Source organism: Pezoporus wallicus, unplaced genomic scaffold (assembly GCF_028554395.1).
Source record: "Pezoporus wallicus isolate ANWC-B61680 ecotype Strahan unplaced genomic scaffold, APGP_CSIRO_Pwel_v1 contig_6464, whole genome shotgun sequence".
Lineage (NCBI taxonomy): Eukaryota > Metazoa > Chordata > Aves > Psittaciformes > Psittacidae > Pezoporus > Pezoporus wallicus.
The window spans coordinates 3,410,671-3,432,089 of NW_026642130.1; the positions used below are offsets into that span (position 1 = coordinate 3,410,671).

General features: G+C 37.2%; 1 long non-coding RNA gene across 1 annotated transcript; it reads left to right on the plus strand.

Moving 5' to 3' along the window:
* The first annotated feature begins 18,404 nt into the window (after window positions 1-18,404).
* Window positions 18,405-20,392, plus strand: LOC130609092 (uncharacterized). The gene is made up of 3 exons (XR_008974714.1): window positions 18,405-18,647; window positions 19,213-19,338; window positions 20,267-20,392. It is a non-coding gene; the product is annotated as an uncharacterized LOC130609092 (long non-coding RNA).
* Window positions 20,393-21,419: the final 1,027 nt, after the last annotated feature.

Sequence of the window (21,419 nt, forward strand, 5' to 3'; positions counted from 1 at the left end):
TTTCGGAGCTAAGCATTTTGTATTCATTTGCTTTTGCTAGAAGGATTCATTTGTTAACATTAAAATTCATACTTCGGTATTTTTTTTTAAATATTTTTTAAAATTTTTTTACTGAACTAGTCTCACCTTTGAACTGGGACTAATTCTTCTGACATACATTTGACCACAGCTCCCACAACAAGAAAACCCTCCCATATTTCCCACAACTGCCAACCTTGTTTATCTTGTCAATTCTGTCTTGAAAAATCAGATCTTTAGCTGTGCCAAAGCCCAGAGAAGTCAATGAAAAGATTCCCAAAAGCTTTGAATCAGACTCTGGCAGCAAAGCACCAGTAACTTCAATAGAATTACATCAATTTACTCCAGTTGAGGATTTGACCTGGTGTTTAATACTGCCGCTCATCACCATTCTGTCTGAGATTCATTCTCAACACTTCTTGGAGGCATAAAAAAAGAGATGTTCTGAAATCAAAGTTTTGACTGGGTGTAGGGTAGAAGAAGGTAGTTTTTATTTAGAAAGATGATAGCTCAGTCAAATAATTTAGTAAAGAAACTAATAGAAATTTTGGATATGCTTACAAGATGATGATGTCTTAGTACAAATGTCTATCCATCTGAATAGTGATGTTGGCATGGATTATAGAGACATAGTGATAAAATTTATCGTATGTCATTGACATCTCATTTATTCTGATTTATGTCAAATTAATACCTAGGGACCTCTATAAGGCTTATTTTTTGTCCATCAAATTATTTGCCTCTTCTTGTTGACAAAAATCTAAGAGTCCCTTCAGGAGCATGACATGATAGCCACACAAAAAAACCCCACCAGTCTGTTGTCAATCAGAGACACGGATAGCTTTAATGTTACAATTATGACTCCAACTCACAACACAACAGCTGATTAAAAGAAGGTAATCTAATATTAGCTATCCTTAAATAGCTATCTAGATTCCTGTCAATGTAAATAAACACACACATCCAGAAGGGTTTTTTACCCTGTGTGCCTTGGGGAACAATTTTAAGATATGCAGAATCACCTTTTGGAGTTTCTGCATCTTTCCATTGATGGTAGAGAGCCTAATGAGCATATTGTATTCAATCTCTTGTTTAGGGGGCTGAAATTAGGAAGGCTGAATCCTAACAATGTGATTTCATTTGTTCTTTAAAGGTAATCATCTTTATAGTCTTTAATCTGTTTATAGGTTTTAGGGAATCATGTTTATAGCCATGTTTATAAATCATGTGTTTATAAAGCAGGCTGAATCCTAACAATCTGATTTTATTCGCTCTTTAAAGGTAGTAAAGTTTATAGTCTTAGAAGCTATGCTGTCTAATACCGGAGGTTTCCTTTACATTAATCATAGGATGGTCACTGGATTTTGAGTTTCAAGCCATCATTCAGCCTCAGGTCACATTTATTAACAAAGACTCATAATCTGAAAGCAAAGCAGTTCTAATTAGGTGAAAAATAATGGATCTCAATCTGTCCGTTATATGAAGAGTCACAATCTTAAAGATTTGGAGCTATCTAAAATGCATACAGAGGTCAAAATCCCCTTGGCTCAAAAGACTATGAAATCTGATTAGCTTTGAAGCCAACACTTCATATATGGCTTTAAATACCCTTGCTCCAGTTCAAAGTATCACAACACATCTGAAATTCATGTCAGGGTACACTGGTGTTCATACTCATATTTCACATATATCTAGGAGAGGTCTAGATAGTTCAATTTCTTTCTCCAGTTCATGCTGCATACCACTCCTTTCCCTCTTGGAATATTTAGAGAATTTGTTATCAGCTTAAATCCATTAACTATCAGATTTATATGTGTAAAGTTTCAATGACTTCTTGCATACCTGCTCAGAACTTAATCTACTAGAAATTTTTGTTGTCTACTTTCTAAGAAAAAACACACCAAAACCAAGCCCTCAACAAAACTTGAAACTGAACCAACCTCACATTTTAGTTAGAATAGTTAGGGTTGGAAAAGACCTTAAGATCATCAAATTCCAAACCCCCTGCCATAGGCAGGGACACCTCACACTAAACCATGTCACCCAAGGCTCTGTCCTTTAAATTTATCATCTTAAAGATGCCTTTTAAAACAGTGTCTGTCTCTCTCATGTCTTCAGGTTTCATTTCCTCCATCAGCTTAGAGGTGGCATCTAGCATGAATAGGATGGTTGTGATACCACTTACCCAATATTCATAATGCTCAGCACTCTTTTGCCTATACCAGGTTCCTATGGTATATGCACAACTTCATCATTTTGTCCCATCCAGCCACTCACACTTTAGACAAAAATTCCACATTTGGTTTGATGGCTAGTTTCCTCATACAGACAACTTGCAGGTGAGCAACCTTTTCTTCCTTTTACAAACCTGTCCATAGGCAGCAGGGCTTTATTTCAGAGTTGCCATGGCTGACATGTTCTCAATGGACACTAACTTCACACACAAAATTTCTTCTCCCCGTTTTCCCACCTTTCTGTTTTGTCTTTGAAGAAGCTCTCAGATTTTAATTCTGGAAAGTGGCAGTCAGTCTCTTGGCATTGTTTGCTCTTAATTGAATGAGCCTTTTTGGTTTACCATATTCTGGTAGTCCTATCTCACCAACTTGTTAGCACTCTGCAGCATGAACACAAAGACAGTATATCTCTAGGTCATGGTGCATTTATAATGAAGTAAAGAAATATCCCTTCCTCAAGAGCTGAAGGAATAAAGGACAGAGAAGAAGAGACTATAAGTCAGGATCATCATTTGCCACTATCAGGCAACCTATGTATCTGGGGTCTGACAGGACAGAAGAGTGTATGATATCTCCAGGCACAGATAATCCATACACCTGACATCTGAATGTCAGGCAAGAATAAATGAAGCAGGCAGTTGTATTTAATCTTTTGGAGTTAAGCAATGCAACAAGATACAGTCACTGTTGTGTTTTTTCTCATACAGGTATTGCCCTAGAAAGAAAACAAACCCTACTATTTCTGCCATTTTGGTCTGAATACAGATGTCATGACCTAGGATCTTCTTCATTGTGTGGCTAGAGGTTCACATGAAGGTATGAGTAGAGATCTTTGGACATGTGAGAAAGTATGATTTTCTGTTTTTTCCCCAAGGTCTGTCTGTGTGTGTGTGCATGCTTGTATGTATATAAAATGCTCTAAAAAAGGCCATGTCTTACTGCCCATGCTGGGGACATATCCTACTATTTAGGAAGATATTGATGAGAAAAGAGGCCATACATAATAAGGAAAATGATAAGCCTCTGTTTTTTTCTTGTTTATTCAATTCTTCTGCCTCTCTGGAGGAGTTAAACTTCTAGTGACCATAAATTATCAGAGACTTTATGTATATGGTTGCCTGTCTCAAGCACCTCGTCTGTTATACTGTTCATCTGTTTCAATGAATATTGATATGCGACTCATATCCCTTCAGCATTTCTTCAGATCCTCAGCCCTCAAGTGAATACCCCAAAGGAAATAATCTGCTTGGTCAGATTTCTACAGACTTGATCTTTAGCGATGCTTGACAACTTTTGTGCCAGAAAGCAGAATGTTTCATGTTTTGTTATCAGTCAGCTGCATGTAGCTGTAAGCAGCCAACAAGAATTATCTTGGACACCATCAGGGCCATGCTTTTGACTACTCTTAGATTTCCCCCTTGGCTGAATCCTTTTCAGCAATTTACTAGAAGATATTTTTGGTGGTTAAAGGAACTAGAAATGCTTCCACCTGGCCTGCTCCATACTGCATTTAAGTTTTACATCACTGTGAATGAATGCTGTGAATGTTTTTCTGCTTCTCATCTACATTAGGCATCTGTTTCGGCTTGGGTAAATTGGCCCTTGAAGATGCCTGTCTCTCCAATAATTCTAAAGTCATCCCACATACTTGCCGAGATGAAATAAAACATCTGACTTTCAAACAGCTCTGTTTAAAGGGGCAATTTTATATTTTGGAAGTTGCAAATACAAACTTTCCCCCACTTCGTCTGCTCCAAATTGTTCTTTTCACTGCTTGTTGGTACTTCGTGTTCTTTCTTCTTGCAGATGACTGCCAACTGCTTTTCATTTACCGAACAAATAGATTATGGCACCATTTCAATTGAGTGATTTAATATTCAATTTCAAGAGAAATTCTCCTCAAGTTTTTGGCTTTAATTCATTGATGTGGGGAAATTGCAGTGTTATTATGTAATTATGTTTTTTATAAAGCATCTAAAGACCTCTAGAAAGAGTTGCCTGAACTGACTATGTCTCTCATTTGTAATACTGCGTAATACATTAAATTACTCAGGGGTGTTTTATACCAGTCCTGGCTCACTTCTATGTTGGTTTGGGATTACAGTATTAACACAACTGGACAGCCATTGCACTACCAGAAAGCAAAACAAATAATGCTGTGGTTAAATAGAAGCAGTTGGATTTAGGAAACCACAGTTCAACTTTATCTTTGCAATGGATATTCCCATTCTAATTGTCATTATGTAATTTTGCACCCCTGGGTCCTTTGTTGGTCATCAGACCTCATCTCATAAATGGTCTCAGTTCAATGTAACTCACTGAGATCATTGTGTTCAGCCCTGGGGCTCCCAACATAAGAAAGATGTGGACATGTTGTAGCAAGTCCAGAGTATGCCACAGAGATGCTCGGTGAGCTGGAGCATCTCTCCTCTGGTGAGGGGCTGAGAGAATTGGATTTGTTCAGCTTGGAGAAGAGAAGGCTTCATGGAGACCTTATAGCAGCCTTCCAGTGCCCAAAGAGGCCTACAAAAAAAGATGGAGAAGGACTTTTTACAAGAGCATGTAAGGATAGGAGAAGGGGGAATGGCTTTAATCTGAAAGAAGGTGGATTTAGATATCAGGCAGAGATTATTTATTGTGAAGATGGTGAGGCATTGGAACAGCTTGCCCAGAGAAGCTGCGGATGCCCCATCCCTGTTCAAGGCCAGGTTGGACAGGACTTTGAGCAATCTGGTCTAGTGGAAGGTGTGACTGCCCATGGCAGGGGGGTTGGAACTAGATGGTCTTTAAGCTCCCTTTCAACCCAAACCGTTCTGTCATTCTATGATTCTATGATTCTGTGATCACCACTTAGGGTACAGGTCCATCATTACTGCTGATATCCTTGGAGATCTGTCCTAGGAGTGTAGTACCAAGAAAATTTTTCTTGAAATAGTGTTTACTTTCTTTGCAGTAGTTGGTGCAACCACTTAATTCTAGTCTTTCCTTTTGTCTCTTCCATTAGACAGAAATCCTAACTTTTTGAAACCAAGGAGAAAAACAGCCTTGGAAGAATTTTCATAGTCTAGGATGGGAAAAATGAGAAAGACCTAAAATATTAGATTTTGTTGTCAACCATAGTATGGTGGCCAGGCTTATATGTATCTTCTACCAGGTAAGACCTTTTTCTTCTTTTTGGTCCTTTTATTGCAACTATTACTTGAGAATCATAAAGCCTGTGTCACTTTTCACCAACAGTGGTTGTAGAAAACATTTTTTTTCCTTTTTGGAACTCCTAATCTTAGAACTCATATCCACATAAATGCCATATTTATAGGAGTATAAAAAAGGAATATAAACATCTAGGCTAAAAAATAGCAAACCCTATTATTACTACTCTTGCTTTTTTTTTTCTTTAACATATTTTAAATTAATAGACAAAATCAAAGTTTAGTACTACTTGAAATCAGTTTCATTCTATACTCAATTTACTGTTAAGCATGTTTTTTATTGTAAGAGCAGAATTTATAGCGTACATGACTATTTGGGGAACACTTATTTTCCCTGATGAATCCTGTCTAGTAATTGCTTTTTTTGACTGTAATTCCCAAGAGGAGAAAACTCATGTGTGCATGCATATGCACACTTACCCTCCCACTACACTTTTTCTAGTTAAATAGTGAAGACTGATTTCATAGCTGAATCCATCCTCATCCCTTGACTTGGTAAGTCATCAGTTTCATATCTCTCACATTAACTAAAAGGAAGTTTATACTGACAAAAACCCCACAGCAATCTCCTGGGTCACTCCCTAGCTGGTGGAAACTACAGCAGATCCATCCTTTTTCCTTCCCACTATCACAGCAGGCTGCAGGCATAAGCAGAGCAAGCAGTTTCCCAAGGGAGCAAATGCCAAACCCATCTCACTTTCTACCTTGCTTGTGATTGTGACTAGGAGTTGAGTGAAACCAGTCATAGTGACAATGGAACATTTGTAAACCAGGCTAGATTTACATGCCAGAATTCAAAATAAGCCTTGTGCTTAATTACTCTGTTAGACTACTGGCCACAATACAGCAGTAATTCATTAAAATTCTTAATCTTCAATCCTATTCACCTTATAAAATGACAATAAGAATTCTTCTGGACTTGAAAAATTAGATTATCATAGTTCAGATAATTTTAATGTACTTGATCATATCAGGACATAAGCTCTAATGAGAAAAAGTGGTTTGCAGAGGTACAGCTGAAAGAATTTGGATTGCTATTTCCAAAAGCAAGGTGTTTTGTTCTGACAGCAATTTACCTTTCTCAGTCAGAATTAGGCTAGCTAGATTATTTCCTGAAAATAGAGAAGCTTGAAATAAAAAGTTTCTATTCCATTACAAAGTGCGCATCAGACAAAGATTTAGAATAAATTGGTTTTGGATTTGAAGACGTGCAACACCAACTCCATAAAAGGAAACAGGAGAGAAAATATATGGCACCAACCAAATTTGTGCAAACTGAAATACAGCAATGCAGCACTGGGTGAATTTTGTCCTGGGAGTTCTACTCCACACGGAGTAAGTTGAGGCTTAATTAATGAGATTTTGTATAGTGGTTGGAGATCTTCAGGTAAAAGAAATTGATACACAAGCGGAAAACCAAACAAATGAATAGAAAGGAAAAAAGACAAATAATAAATCTGTACATGAGCTTGCCAGAGTTAAGATGCCATTATTTCAGGGGTGGTTAAAGAATACAAGTTTTAAGAAAATGCAGCAGTGAGGTTCCTCTAATGCAGAACACTGTGGTTTTATGACATAAAATAAGGTTGTTGAGTTCATTAGCAACAGTGTACTTTTTTTTTTTTTTTAAAAAAAGCAGCTTTCTATCCACATTCAGCTTAAATAATTAAAATGGTATTTACAAATGCTGCTAAGATCTTTTGTTATTTTGTTCGGCATGTGTTGCATCTTCTTCTTTTTTTTTTTTTTTCAGAAGGCTAATAAGTAAATTGCAAACATACATTATTCTTCACCATTCTCCACTCACTTTCCTCCCACTGGCAGCCAATCTACCAGAATTTTCTTCCATTCCCATTAATTGGTCCTTAGAGAATCTCCGTAGCATACCTTTGCAGTGACAGTCAGTGAACATTTCTTAGTAATACTGAGTCAGAAGCCCTGTGATAGCTCACAAGTCACATATTGAACTGGAGCTGTACTACTCCCTTCCATTATGTTTAATGCATGAAGCTTCTTAAATGGCATGGCTCAGGTGATGGATCATACTTTACTGCCAGAGTATCACCAGTTTCTGTGGTTATTTCTTTAAGATGTTTATATATATTTTTTTGCTAATGTATTGACTGCCAGGCAGTCTGTATCAAGGACAATAACATGCCAAGCAAGATGATAGCATCATGTTTTTTGAAGCTGCAAAATCACAGTGTCTCAGGCCACCACGGCTCTAGAAGTAAAAACAGATAAATAAATTCAAAAATAGCCATATCTCCCAGACAATGGTATTTTTAACATCTTTGAAAATTTTGGACTGAGAAATTTCAGTGCAGTATGGAATCCACAGGGTTTTGAAGAATTTAAGTAATGCATGACATTTTTTGTTTTAAATGCATACTGCTCAGCAGTGCTACAAGGTCCCAGGTGAAATCAGGTGTCTGCTGTGCATGCTGCTGTACACAGACATAGAGAAAAAAATGTCTTCACTACCCAAAAGGCTTCAGAATCAAAAGAGAGAAGCAGTTATTCTCATGTTTCAGAGGATGAATTAACATGCAGAATGATGAACTGTTATTAGGAAACAACCTTCTCTCTACATCCAATTTATTTGTTGTGTGGATTTTAGTAAATTAGGTACTGAAAACAGTGGGGTGGTTCAGCCTGGTGCAAGTTTCCTGCAATTGCTATCAAAACACATAGGTTAGACAATGGAGTGGAATTTATTACATCTAACTGTAGCAATGGGAATAATTTCACCCACCTTTGGGATCACTGAGTCAACACTAGCCTTTGCCCACTTGATTTTCAGCTGTCAGTCCAGAAATGTGAATGTACAACTAAGTTGTGTAACATTTGCTAGACCCAGACAGATGTCTTACACCCTGTAAGACACCTCAATTACCATTTTGTGCTCTATAATGGATTTTTAGCTCTAATCTAAGGAAATTAGCTAAATGAACTTTATAAATATGGAGAGATCCAACAGCAAGAACTGGAAACCTCCTAGAGCTGATTTGGTCATTCCTAATATAAGTATCTGGAAAAGATATGATAGTTCACACTCTGGAGCTGCCTAGCCCTCTCTACTGAGAGCAAAAGAAGGGTAGAAGCTTGGCTTACACAGAATACATATTACTGGGGTACCTAAGTCTGAAACCATCCTTACATGGTTGACAAAAACTAAGCAGATAGAGCTCTTTTCCCTTCTCCTTCTCCTTCTCCTTCTCCTTCTCTGCTTTGGGCCATGGAAGGTCACCTGAAATTCATATCTTAAGATACATAAAGACAGTGGGCTGTTATAAAAGAGCAGAACAGTTTTATATATAAAGAAAAAAAAATCCTATAATATACTTGACTGCAGATCTTTTGATAGAGGGAGCTATAACTAACTTTATGTCTGTACAGAAGTTCTCACAGTGAATTGTTACCTTGTTAAGGCTTTTCTTTGCTGTTGTAGAAACAGTAGTAAACAGTAATATTGTTGGAACCTATAATTTGTGATCCAAGGGTGGAAAGCATTCATATTACAATAGAATGACTTTGGTAAAAAATATTATCAAGAACCATAGCTGTTCCACAAACAACCCAAACATGTTTATTGTTATATGTAAGAAAGCTAAGTACCAGATAGTGGACAAATCTGATACTTCTCATGTTATTTTCTGTGCTCTGTCTAGATGGATTGCATCTACATTTAGCTTCTCCTGAATCTATAGGAAGTGCCTAGGAATAAGGTGATGGGCTCCCAGATGCATTTGAAAACAGTATTTTTGTTGATAGTAACTGTCAGTATGCTGATTTTCCTTATGGATGATATTGAGTTGTGGATTAGTAATTCACAGATCACTGTGGGTGGCTTCTCAAGGTGGTGAGAAAATTTCAGTGTAGTGCTGTATGAACTTGTTAATCTTCATTCCTACAGGTCTTCGTGATAGGAGGCAGTCATTAAGAAAATATATTGAGTGTGAGAAGATTGTGTGTTTAGTTGCTGTATACATAAGAGCGAAGAAAAGTACTTGTTTTTTTTCCCTCATGCCTTTGAAACTATTTTATTTGTCCTATTTGGGTTATATTTGGCTCCTGTGCCAATGTACTAAGCAGAGCCAGGATTTGTTCCTGGAAACACTGGAACTTGTTCATCTGTACTGTTTAATTATTAATGGATCATTTTGGCCTGATCCAGCTAGCTGTCTCTAGGTATGGTCAAGAGTCAGCAGGGGCTAGATCATTCTTAGAAGGTGGTTTAGATTTTGCCACTGTTTTAAAAAGATTTGGCAAGACTGTCCCTGGTGATCTGAAAGTCAAAGAATAGTCCCTGGGACTTTAGTATATCCGTGAAGATGCAGCTATTTGAAATCCAAATAAAACAAAGAGAACATCCTTCCCTCTTTTACGGATAGGCACAAATTCAGAGATTATAAAAATATGATCCATACTCTGTTTTAAGAGGAAAATATTAAATTTCCTGCCAATATTCCATGGGAAAGGGTCCTGGGTATACCACGTCTACCAAAACTGTACTCTTAACAGCTATCTGTATTCCTGGTGTGCAGTTGAACCCTAGACTTTTGAGTAAAATCATTTCCATGTATAAGAATATGATCCTTTATCAAAAGGAGCCGGTGATCTATGCAATCCTGTATGAGTAGCATTGTCAGGAAGTTCTAGTTTCTGTAGCCAAAGGCAGCAGTATGGCAAGCATCAGGATTAGTTCCCTTGGCTCCCCCAGTTTCAGCCTGGATGATTATATGACAGCTGAGTTAACTTGCCTTTGGCATGAATCTGGAGGGAGGATTCATTTTGTACCACAGGTTTATGGTGAAATGCCTTAATCATTGCTAGTGCTCCTCATGAATCCTGTAGTTAAGCATGTCAGTTATGTTTTGAAAAATATTTGTCTTGTTTCCTTCTTTCCTTCCTTCCTTTTTGCCTCCTTACCTTCCTAATAACAAAAAAATCAGTTATTATTTTTGAGTTTAAGATATGATTTCTAAATTCAAGCTGTTTATATTTTTTTAATACATATGACAAATGAAAGTGCTTTTTCCTGAAAAAGCTTCATAGAAAGTTGGTTTCTTCAACTTGGTAACAACTTGGTCTAAAACTCCAAGATATATTGGTGGATTCTTCTAATGAAGAACCATTCTTCCAGATATTTTTTAAAAAGCAGGAATGTTCCAGTTGAGCTGAAATGAAGGCCATGTTTTTAAATGTTACGACTTTTGGATTTTCCATTGTGAATGTATACAGAGCAAGATGTCCCATAACTATTTTTACAGTTGGAGCTTATCTACCAGGAACAAAATGGGTAATAATTAATGGAATGAATTTTAACAAGTCTGAATGCTGGATCCTGCACCTAGGATGGAGTAATGATGGGCACAATGCAAACTGGGAGAGGAGTGGCTGGAGAGCAGCTCTGCAGAGGAGTCTGAAGGTGCTGATTGGCAACAGTGTGAGTCAGCAGTGTGCCCTGGCAGCCAAGAGGGCAAATGGCATCCTGGGGTGCATTGAACACTGTATAACCAGGTAATCAAAATAGGTGGTTATTCCACTCCATTCAGTGTTGGTGTGGCCTTTCCTTGAGCCACTGTGTGTAGCTGTGAGCCCCACAGTCTAAGAAGGATGTGAAAGTCCTTGAATGCTTCCAGAGGAGGGAAACAAAGCTGGTGAAAGTGCGGGAAGGCATGTCTTCTGCAGAGCAACTAAGGACTTTCGGTTTGGAGAAAATGAGGCTAAGGAATGACCTCACTGCTCTCCACAGCTTCCTGAGGAAGGGAAGAAGGGACGGAGGTGCTGACCTCTTCTCCCTGGGATCCAGTGATAGGACAAGAGGGAATGGTTCAAAACTGCACCAGGGAGGTTTAGACTGGACATTAAGAAGCATTTCTTTACTAAGAGGGTGTTCAAACACTGGAACAGGCTTCCTAGAAATGTGATCTATGTGTATTAAGGTGAAATTTGATGTCTTAAGCATAGTTTGAAAAAGTTGCCAGATGAACCAGCAGAAATTACTGCTCCTTGACATTAATCATGTGCATACAGCAATTGTGTTTTAGAGATCATATTTTTGAACTGGAAGCTCTCAATGCCTGAATTGGGAGCTCAAGATAAGTCATTAATGGCAAGGCATCAATAAACTGAGAGTTTCATCTCATATAACACTGGCAATCAAATCCCACCAGGTATTTAAGCACGTCATGCTGACTTCTTCTAGAGCTAATAGAGATACCCCACAGAGGAATAATTCCTAGCTTTCTGAGATGCTGTCATAGGTAGTGTTGAGTTAAGTAATCTAGAAATCCTCTCTCTAACTAGAGAAGGGGAATCTAGGCACTTCTATTAAGTATCTGATGTTAACTGAATATTAAAATTTATATGGTTTCAATGAAAGGCTGGGAAAGTCCACAGGGAAATCCATAGGGTTTTCCTAATGTGTGGATAATGAGTCCAGAATTTTATTTGCCACAAAATGCTGAAGGATGCAATATGACTCAAGGGAAGTACAATCTAATCTTGTACTATCTGTTATTCTTCTTAAGGCATCTGCTTTGGAACCAAGCTTTAGAGACAGTTATTGAAATATATGAAGATGGAAATGTTTGAAGATGGAGATATTAGATCAGTCCCTATAAAACTACTCTTCCTTTCTGATCCAAGACTACTGGTTTGTGCTGGTCCTGATGTATTGTAACTTGTTCATTCGCTAAAACTGAGTGATATGGGACAACATCTTGCCGTAAACCATTCATATTACACTTATTTGGCAGTGTCTGAAATTATGACCGTTGTAACTCTTAAGGTTAGACCATCATCGAACATGTTAGTCTAACACTGTCTCTAGTTGCTGTTCCTATCATAATGTTGGCCATTGTGGAAAAATTCATCACACTATAAAATTGGTGCGCATTTAGACCTGCTGTCTATATGACTGTTAAATGTGAGTGTTGCCTCATTTTGTAGTATGTGTCATCTGTGGGTTGAATCACGGCTCTTTGGGGTGGGGGATGGGGGAAATCAGTGATTCACTTGTTTTGCCGTTATTTTTCTTTCTCTCAAAATATGACTCAAAAGCTTCAAAATCACTGTAAAAATACTCCAGATAGAATTAATGTAATGTAACATTGATGTCTGAAATGTAAAGGTCTATCTCTGAGCTACTTACCCTAGGTTCCTTTCATGGTCAATGGAGAGGAATAGGTATCTTGAGGCTCTAACTGATGTTGCCAAAAGTAGAGCATTCAAGTAGGTCAAATGAATCAAGCCTGAATGTGTCTGTTTCCTTCAACGGCAGGTGTAGATGTCTACATTAGAGAAATCTAAAATACCCTCTAAGTGCTATTCCACTCTTCAACTCCTCTCTCCTCATCTAATTCACAGCTGGATTATTCTGTCTGACTTTCATAAGATCATAAGAATATAAAAGAGATTTTATTGAATCTTACCATCTATCTCAGCATGCTGTCTCTGATAGCTCTTGAAGACCAGATGCCCAGGAAAGAGCCATAAGAACAGGGCAAACATATCATATTTCCTCCATCTTCTTTCCCAGCCTCTAACCATCTGTAGCTTCAGAACTAAGCCAGACATGTTTTTGATGTGTTTAGTAATCTATGGATGTGTCCCATCTTCCTGCACAACAGTGATAAAGACTTAAGCATGCATGGCAGCCTTCAGTAACGAGGCTCTCAGCTTAACTACAGGCTTTTGTGTGCTTTGCTCCTGCCTTCTGCTAGTAGCATTTGAAACAGAACAAAATGGTCTCTGGAAGATGGTGTAGAAAGACAATCTGCTGGCTTTCTCCAGTCTGAAGGTACAAATGTTGGTGATGGCAGGAACATGTGTGCTCCAGCAACCTGTGCTAACTTTTGTGTGTTCTTTCTAGACACTCTAGTGATGCTAGGCATCGGAATTAGGTGTCTTGAACAGCAGCCTTATAGGCATTTCTTTATCATTTGTGAGAAAAAGGTACTCAGGTGTTCAATGTTAGTGTCTAGAACTGTGTTTAAGCTAAAAGTTGTAAAAAGTGTCTTTTTCTGCTCTAATTTCAATGCAGAGGAAAATTATCTATGCTCTTTCGCATATGACACTATGTTTTATCTATCTTTAATACTACTTTATCTAATATTTTGGGTTTGTTTTCAAATGTCATTTACCAAAACTGAAACTGTTAAAATGTCCATCCACTTTGTTCCATATTCTCCTTAAAATTGTGGCATTTATTAACAGCAAGCACAAGCACTTGTTTCATGATTGGACTTTAAAGCTCAGTAAAAGTTGGAAAGTTAAAGAATGGCAAACAACTAGGCCTGGCATATGGAAAGCTTGTAAGGATATTCTGAAGTAGAAGTAACAGAGTAAGTAAAAGCTGAGTCACTATGTCTGGGTCAAGGGCTGAGAACAAGGTTTAGTTAACTCCATTGCAAAGCATGGCAATAAAGTTAGACATGATCTATTGATTGTGAAAGTTATCTGGAGAATAATATGTAAGAAATATAAAAGTAACTTGTGTAGAAGACAGGGAAGAGACAAAAAGGGATGCAGCTAGATGTTTTTGAAGGCTGAATACAAAAAGACTGATGGCCACAAAGCAAGAAAGTGTTCTTCGTTTTATTGTAGTGTGTTCACTTACGAAGAGAAAAGCTAGAGTACAGCCAGATCATGGTAAAGAGGAAAGGAAGCACATCGAAAGAAAAGGAAAAAAAACCCAACCTTGAGAAGGCCTTGTAAAGGTAAAAAAACAAAGGTGAGCAAATGAAGACAGATTATCCATGGGGTGACAACTGCTTCTGAGGCTTTCCCTTCTCATCTCTTTTCCCTTCCTTATTTCTCCTGCTAAGACTGAGTTTCCCACCTGCTCTCCAAGACTTCTGTGACTTGCTTCCTCTTCCCTGCCTTTTTTTCTGATCCAGTTGAATCCTCATTCTATCTCTGTTAATTTCCAAGTCTCTTGCTGTATGTTACAAACTCTGGACCTGTCAGTCAGAGAATGAGTACCACATTTCAGGGCCATGAGCAGAGACTAAAACAAAAAATGAATAGAACCACCACCTTTACACTAGTGTGTCATGTATAGACTGGTTTGGAAAGCTTTGTTCCATCTTCTTCTCCTTTATGATTGTGTCTCTGGTCAGTATATGAAAGTACTGAAATCTCCCATGAAAGCTTAATTTCATTATAACACTGCCCTTCAATCAATATTGAGAAAGATTTTGTAAATTTTCAGAAACTACATAGAATTTAAGAAAAACTGAGTTACAGACAGCTACAAGATTTTCTTTTTATCCTTTAAAGTAAGAGAATAATTTTCTGTACTGAGAACTGCAATTTCTTTAGAATCCTTCCAATTTTTGTAGCCTAATTTAAGTCTTGTTCAAATTGTTAGAATGCTTTCACATACTCTTAGAAAAAGCAGTAGCAGATTTCCATTATTAACATACTGCAACAGTGAATAGCTAAAAGCAATTATTAGAAGATTGACAATGGGCAATGAAAATAAATTATTTAAATCAAGTTCCACAGTAAATACTTTCACATAACCAGCAGCATCTTCAAAACCAGGGTAGATGATCTGCAAACGGTTCAAAATTTTCCACAAATACTGTTTACAGCAGACAATGTGTTGACAATCAGACAAGACTGAGATTAAATAGGGTCTGGCCTTATTTGTTATTTTTGTTTGCCAAACATTCCTTTTATAAAATGCACTATATTTGGGTTTATTTCGTTGTTCACACATCTCACATGAGTATCACTTCTTAATTAGCAACACTAATGAGGGTATATGACTCAAAATATTATATTAAAATCTCTGCTGTTTAAACTGCCTAGATTTACAAATATCTTAGGAAAATGACCATGTTATCCAATGTCAAAGGGCCCTCATCATCTTCTCTGAATAATGTTGTTCTGAAGGAGAATATATTTCAGCACCATTTTCATGAAATAACAAATAAAGCAATGTCTTTGATAAAAAAATGAAAATCTATGTCCAAGGGAAATAGTTTCTATTCTCATTTCCATTAGATGAACCAGTTAGCATAGATCGCAGGGTCATAGGATTGTAGAATAGTTTGGTTTGGAAGAGACCTTAGAGACCCATAATGCCTTACACTATTACCATCACAGAGAACTTCTCAGTGGTCCATCCTGGAAGAGACCAGCAGGTTGCTCTGTTCCCAGGGAGGAAACTACTTCCCACATGCTGAAATATTGTTTGACTGATACAGTTTGTATTTTTTTAAATTTCTATAGGAAAAGACAGAGTGTTCTGTGCAGAAAGCTTTGATTTGCTGTTAACTTAGGCCCACAGAAATTGATATGAAACTTGCTCATCACTCCTGCTAAAGAAGTCACCTTGTATTTAGTGATGAATGAGGAGTCAGACTGACACAAATTTTAGACCCCTGCCCACATATTTGTGGTCTCTGAACTGCTGTCCACTACCAGTTGCACAAGGAAAACAAAATCACTGTTACAGCAAGCAAGAAATAATGCTGTTGATTTTGGTCCTCCAAGCCATTTAATACCAGATATATATTTGATATATGTAGCACTATTAGAGGGGAAGGGAGGTTTGTATTGCTGCAGTGTTTAAATAATTTTTTACGAATAAAGATAATGCTAGCAGCATCCCTTTGGAGAATAGAACAATGACAATTTTTTATATCTTTTGGATGGAAAAGTTACCTTCTCTCCATATCTAAATGTTTCCACCTTCTTGCAACAGAATAAAGGAATTCATTCTGCTATGCTTTTTTTCTGAAGATAAACTTGGGAGCTAATGACAAAAAATGAATCAGGGCTCCAAAGTCCCTGGCCCTAACAACACCAGCTGCAGAGAAACAGGATGAAAAATGATCAGGAATAAAAAGACCAGTGAAATGATTCAAATTATGGTATGCTGAAAAAAACACCCCAGTGTTTCTCTAAACTTTGTCTACACACTCTTACTCATATTCAACCTAAAAAAGACAATTCATAGTATATGACTGTTCTAGGGGTAGGGAAGAAGAGAATGAAGAGAGGAGTGTTGGTGCTTTGGTCTGGTTTAGTAATAGCTTTAACACAGGTATTTTAAACGTACTTTCAGGAAGCTCCTCCTTTTCCTTTTATTCTCCCTTGGCTTAGACCTTGTAATAGTCTCTGCTTTCCTTACTTAGTGAGGGCTGAATCCCTGCCAATCCTCCTTTGGTTCTAATTCCATGGTCCATCACTAACCCAGTCAAGATTTGATCTTTATCTTGTTCATGGCTCTGAAAGCCTGTCAGAACATCATATTTTAACTCTGATTCTTTCAGTTCTTTGGTAAAACCTTGCTCTGGCACTTCTTCATCTCCTGCTTTTTGAGTCTCTTGCTCATTTTATCTTGCAGACTCCTGGAAGCAAGGACAGTCTATTGCTGTGTATGCATGAAGTGTGTGTGGCTCTAAATGAGGCAGCAGCAGAGACAATAAAATCAGTGAGGAAGCGGACTGTTCACTTATGGGAACAGGAGTGCCTGATAAATGTGAATTTTTAAATAAATACAACTAAAAATGGAATTTAATGTTTTTATCAGCTGTTTCTTAAATTACTTAGATTTAGGTTTTCATGCAAATTTGAATAGTTTTACAAAATAATAATAAAAATATTACCAAAAACTGGGAAAAAAATGAACCTTTACTTAGAACATATATTTAAGAAATTCATAAAATATTCTAAATGCAAACTATGGAAGTAGTTCTGAAAAATCTTACCTACCCATCAAATTATAAATACATAAATTGGCTTCAGTGTTTCTGTTTGCAAGTCTGGATCTATGTCTGAGTCATATTGGACATATTTGAGCATGACTGCAAGAGACCACAGCTCAGTTTGTGTCATTTCAAGATAGGTTTGACTTTTACTTAGTAATATTTTAAATATGTAGTTAATTTCATATTCACTCAATAGTTGCTCTGCTATTTTGCCTACAGCTGTAATTTATCTGCCTGTCTTCATTCATTTGAAAGTCTTCAAAAACACCTAGGTTTCAACCCTTTTATCAGACCTTGTTTTCCCCCATTTACCTCAGTCAGGCAAAGGATTTCTACACTGAGCAAGTAGTTCAGGATGCAGCTCCCATCTGTGAGAAAATCTGCTCTCAAACGGACAGTTGTGCACCTTAGAAGTTAATTTCTGGGATTTCATTGAGGTATGTGGTGTGTGAGGGTTCAACCTCACAGCTGGAAGGTATGGACACTGCTGGAATGGATATTTCATATCTTGAATCACCCTTGCCACCAGCTTAATCATAGCCCATACTGATGTTTAGTATTCTCTTTATAGCCATGAACAAATTGTATAGTGTCTTCAGTGAATCAGGTTCCAGTCCCCCTGAACTCAGCAGGAATTTTGTAGCTGAAATAAAGTGTAAGTAAGCTTGAAGTGCAGTTTCCAGTCTGTAAAACAGAAAACATGGTCACACTTCAACTAAGCTCTTCTGCTTAGGTTTAATGATTCTTTATATAGGATCACTACTCTGCTTAACTCCAAGTATGTGCTTAAACTCTTGCAAAATCAAGGCCAAGAAGTCATAATTATCTTTCAACTGTGCTGACATTTATTATTTTTGTGTATCACACAGATGTTAAAAGTGCTTTATATCATAATCATAATAATATAATAACAGAAAAAGAAAGCTATGAAACTCTCTTTGCTGTTATTCATTTAATCGGGAAGGCATGCATATGCTTTAGAGATGGGCTCTCATAAATTGTTAGAGTTACAATATTTGTTCTCTGAAATTAAAACTCAATAACATTATATTGTATACAGAATATACAATAATTTATATTGCACATCTTAGGTTACCATGTTGAAAGCAGATTTCTAAGGCTCTGTCTTAATCTTCATGTTTCTTTTCAACAAGGAAACAGATACTGCATATACAAAGCAATATAAACCCAAGCAACATCACAAGTCAACACAAACTGATTATTTGCACACATTTACCTGAATGCTAATTGCTTTCAGTGCTCTCAAAACACCATTTGATGGAAAAATAACAACTTCCATCATACAGTAAAAGGCAATTTCACCAACTTAGAAAGGATAACTTGGGAAAATCTGTACCAAGCTTGATTTACCTTCATGTTTTGCAGACATGTGTACCACTTGCAACAGTTGTGACTCAACTCCAGCACAAAATAGTTGCTGAAGTTCATTGGAGGTAAAGCTAAATCCTCACAGTGGTCACTTCTGGCTTTTAATCTATTAATCATGGTCTTTTCAGATTAAAATACTAGAATTGCCTACATACCCCATCTTTCTGATTTCTTCCTACTCTTTTTCTTTCTTGTACTATATTTAAACTCCATGCCCCTTTCTGGCCTTAACATATGCAGGACATCTTACTTTCCTTATGTGAACCTGCTTCTGAAGCTGGGTCATCTGGAGTATGGCAATACCAGAAGAGTATTTCTGAAGAAAATAAGTTTTTTGCCTAATTGCCACCTTCAACACAAGAAATCACGTGCTTTATTATTGAATGAAGCAATGCCTGAAAAGATAGTCCAAGGTTATTCCATAGAGTAATTCAAGTGGAGCTGGTGTGCAAAACCCCACTCATTTGTGATCAGAAGTCCCGAAGGGCTGGGGGAGCCACTCCTGTACTCAAGTACTTTGATACTTGTTCCAGACAGCACACCATGAGAGTGGTCATTATTGCTTCCAGGAGCAAAAGAACTTATTTAAGAGACTCATTAACCCATAAATCCTGGTAACTCCTTTTGCAGGAACAGCTATATAAGAAATTATAAGGCTATCTTTGCTCTACTGTGTTGGTCGGAGGCAGAGATCAGCTGTATGGGCCTCATAACCTGCACCAACAACAAATGATTTTTCTCTTCCACAGAGGCAAGGTAGGTGGAGGAATTACAGGCCCTAAATTATCTGTCAGACTCTTTGTTTGCTTTGCCTATATAAAAGATCATCTATATGAACACATTAAAAACCATGTATGGACATTGTCTCATTGAAATCAAGTGAATCGGCTGCAGACTCTGTTTAGAACTTGTTTGCATTTACTCTTAATACACCAAGTAGCAATATAGACCAGTTAGATAGGAATATAAACCCAGGAGCATTGTGTGGATATCAAGACGCATCTAAGCCCTGGCACAAGTCCTGCAAACTGGCTAAAACAGTCTGTTCTAGTCAAGTCTCTCTGGATTTGTTGCATCACATTATATGCAATTTATTTGCATACTGTAGCTTTGGAACAGTGTCAGAAAACATGTTCTGATTGAGTGTCTGACACTGGAAACCACAGAAAATTGGCTAGATTTCCTCTGCTCCTAAACCAAATTTCCAACTGGAAAAAGAGAAGATATCAGGAGAAAGTACTGTCTAAAGCATGATTCTGAATGACATGGAGAATGCATGACAGCCCTAATTTCTTATTATTAAGTCACAGAATCACAAAAAGGTTTGGATTAGAAGGTACCCTTAAAGACTGTCCAGTCCAACACTTAGGTCATGTTGCCCTTTTGTCCTTCTTTTCTCCTTCTCTCCCTTTTTCTCTCTGAAACATGCTCAATGAAGCTAGATTTGCTTTCACAGTAAGGATTTTAAAGCAGTCATTACACTATATCAGATAGGTCTAATGTTGAAACTCAAAAAATACACTTGTTCTTCTCCTGTTGTCAACTGTCTCTAATTACAGATTCTGCATATATAATGAAGCAGAAGCAAGTAAGTGCAAGATAGGATTTTTCAGGCTGAAAACCTAAAAGGTGTATCAAAGCTGCACATCACTGTTATTTATTATTTGTCTTTTGTAACTTTCAGGACATCAAGTCTACACCTTGTGGAGCACATGATAAGCAAACCCCTTTAAAACAGAATCCAAAGGTTTTATATAGCTGCTTTCAGCAAATACGTGACAAACACCAAGATCCCTCAGTTCCTTCAGCTAATAATGAAATAAATAATGGATGCCTTATTACCTTCCAAAACACCAAAAAAAAAACCCAACCAAAACCACCAAATATTGCCATTAGTAATAATGTAGTATTACCTATTCTGCAGAGTTCCCTAGACGTGCAAAATGAAGAGTTTAACCAAGTGCCAAACTAAAGAATGAAAACTTCTGGTTGGATTTTCTGGTGTTAATGACAAAGTAATCTTGTTTGGATCTTCTTGTGGAGTAGAGTCACAGTTTAATAATAAACTATTATTATTACTAGTAAGTAAACTTACTGGGTTTAACATCTTTGAGATATGTAGATGGTACTAAGCTTTTTATTGAGATTGGCTGATGGGTTGAAAGTTACTGGGAGAGGGAAAAGGGACAATGACATATTCATAGACAGTGTCTTTATGTTAAGTCTTTTTTTTTTTTTTTTTTTAAATAAACAGACTAAAAGACTGTCTTCCTCCACAGAGAAAATTATGTATCGCAACAGAACAGTTTTAAACTGATAAATAAACATGAAGACAAAGCAGCAGTGAAAGAACAAAAAAATGTGGCCCTTCAAGGTTGGGTTTCTGTATTTGTTTATTTATTTACTTTATATTTTAATATAGCAGAACTAATGTTCATAAAGCTTTCACAGAGAATAGATCTTCAATCATCAGAGTCACCTTAATTCTGGGAATTTAAAATCAGTTATTAAGACTAAGCTAGCCTTCTTCTTTGCTTTTGTAGGTACTGAGAAATTCATGGCCTCCAGAAATCACACTTACTATGGAGTGCATAGCTCCCTGGAGTTCAGTACTCATACTGAATTAGGCACATTGATGAGTCCTGGGAATATTTAATCTGAACGTTAATTTCATTATGCTTTGATCTGCCCTTTGCGTTTCAGTTTCATTTGCACTACATAATTTTGTACTCAGAACATGTATGTTCTGTTGTATGACTATTGTATGACACAACAGCTTTGGGAAGTGGACAAGAAACACTCCAACCTTTACAGATTCACAATTTAGTTAGAGGATT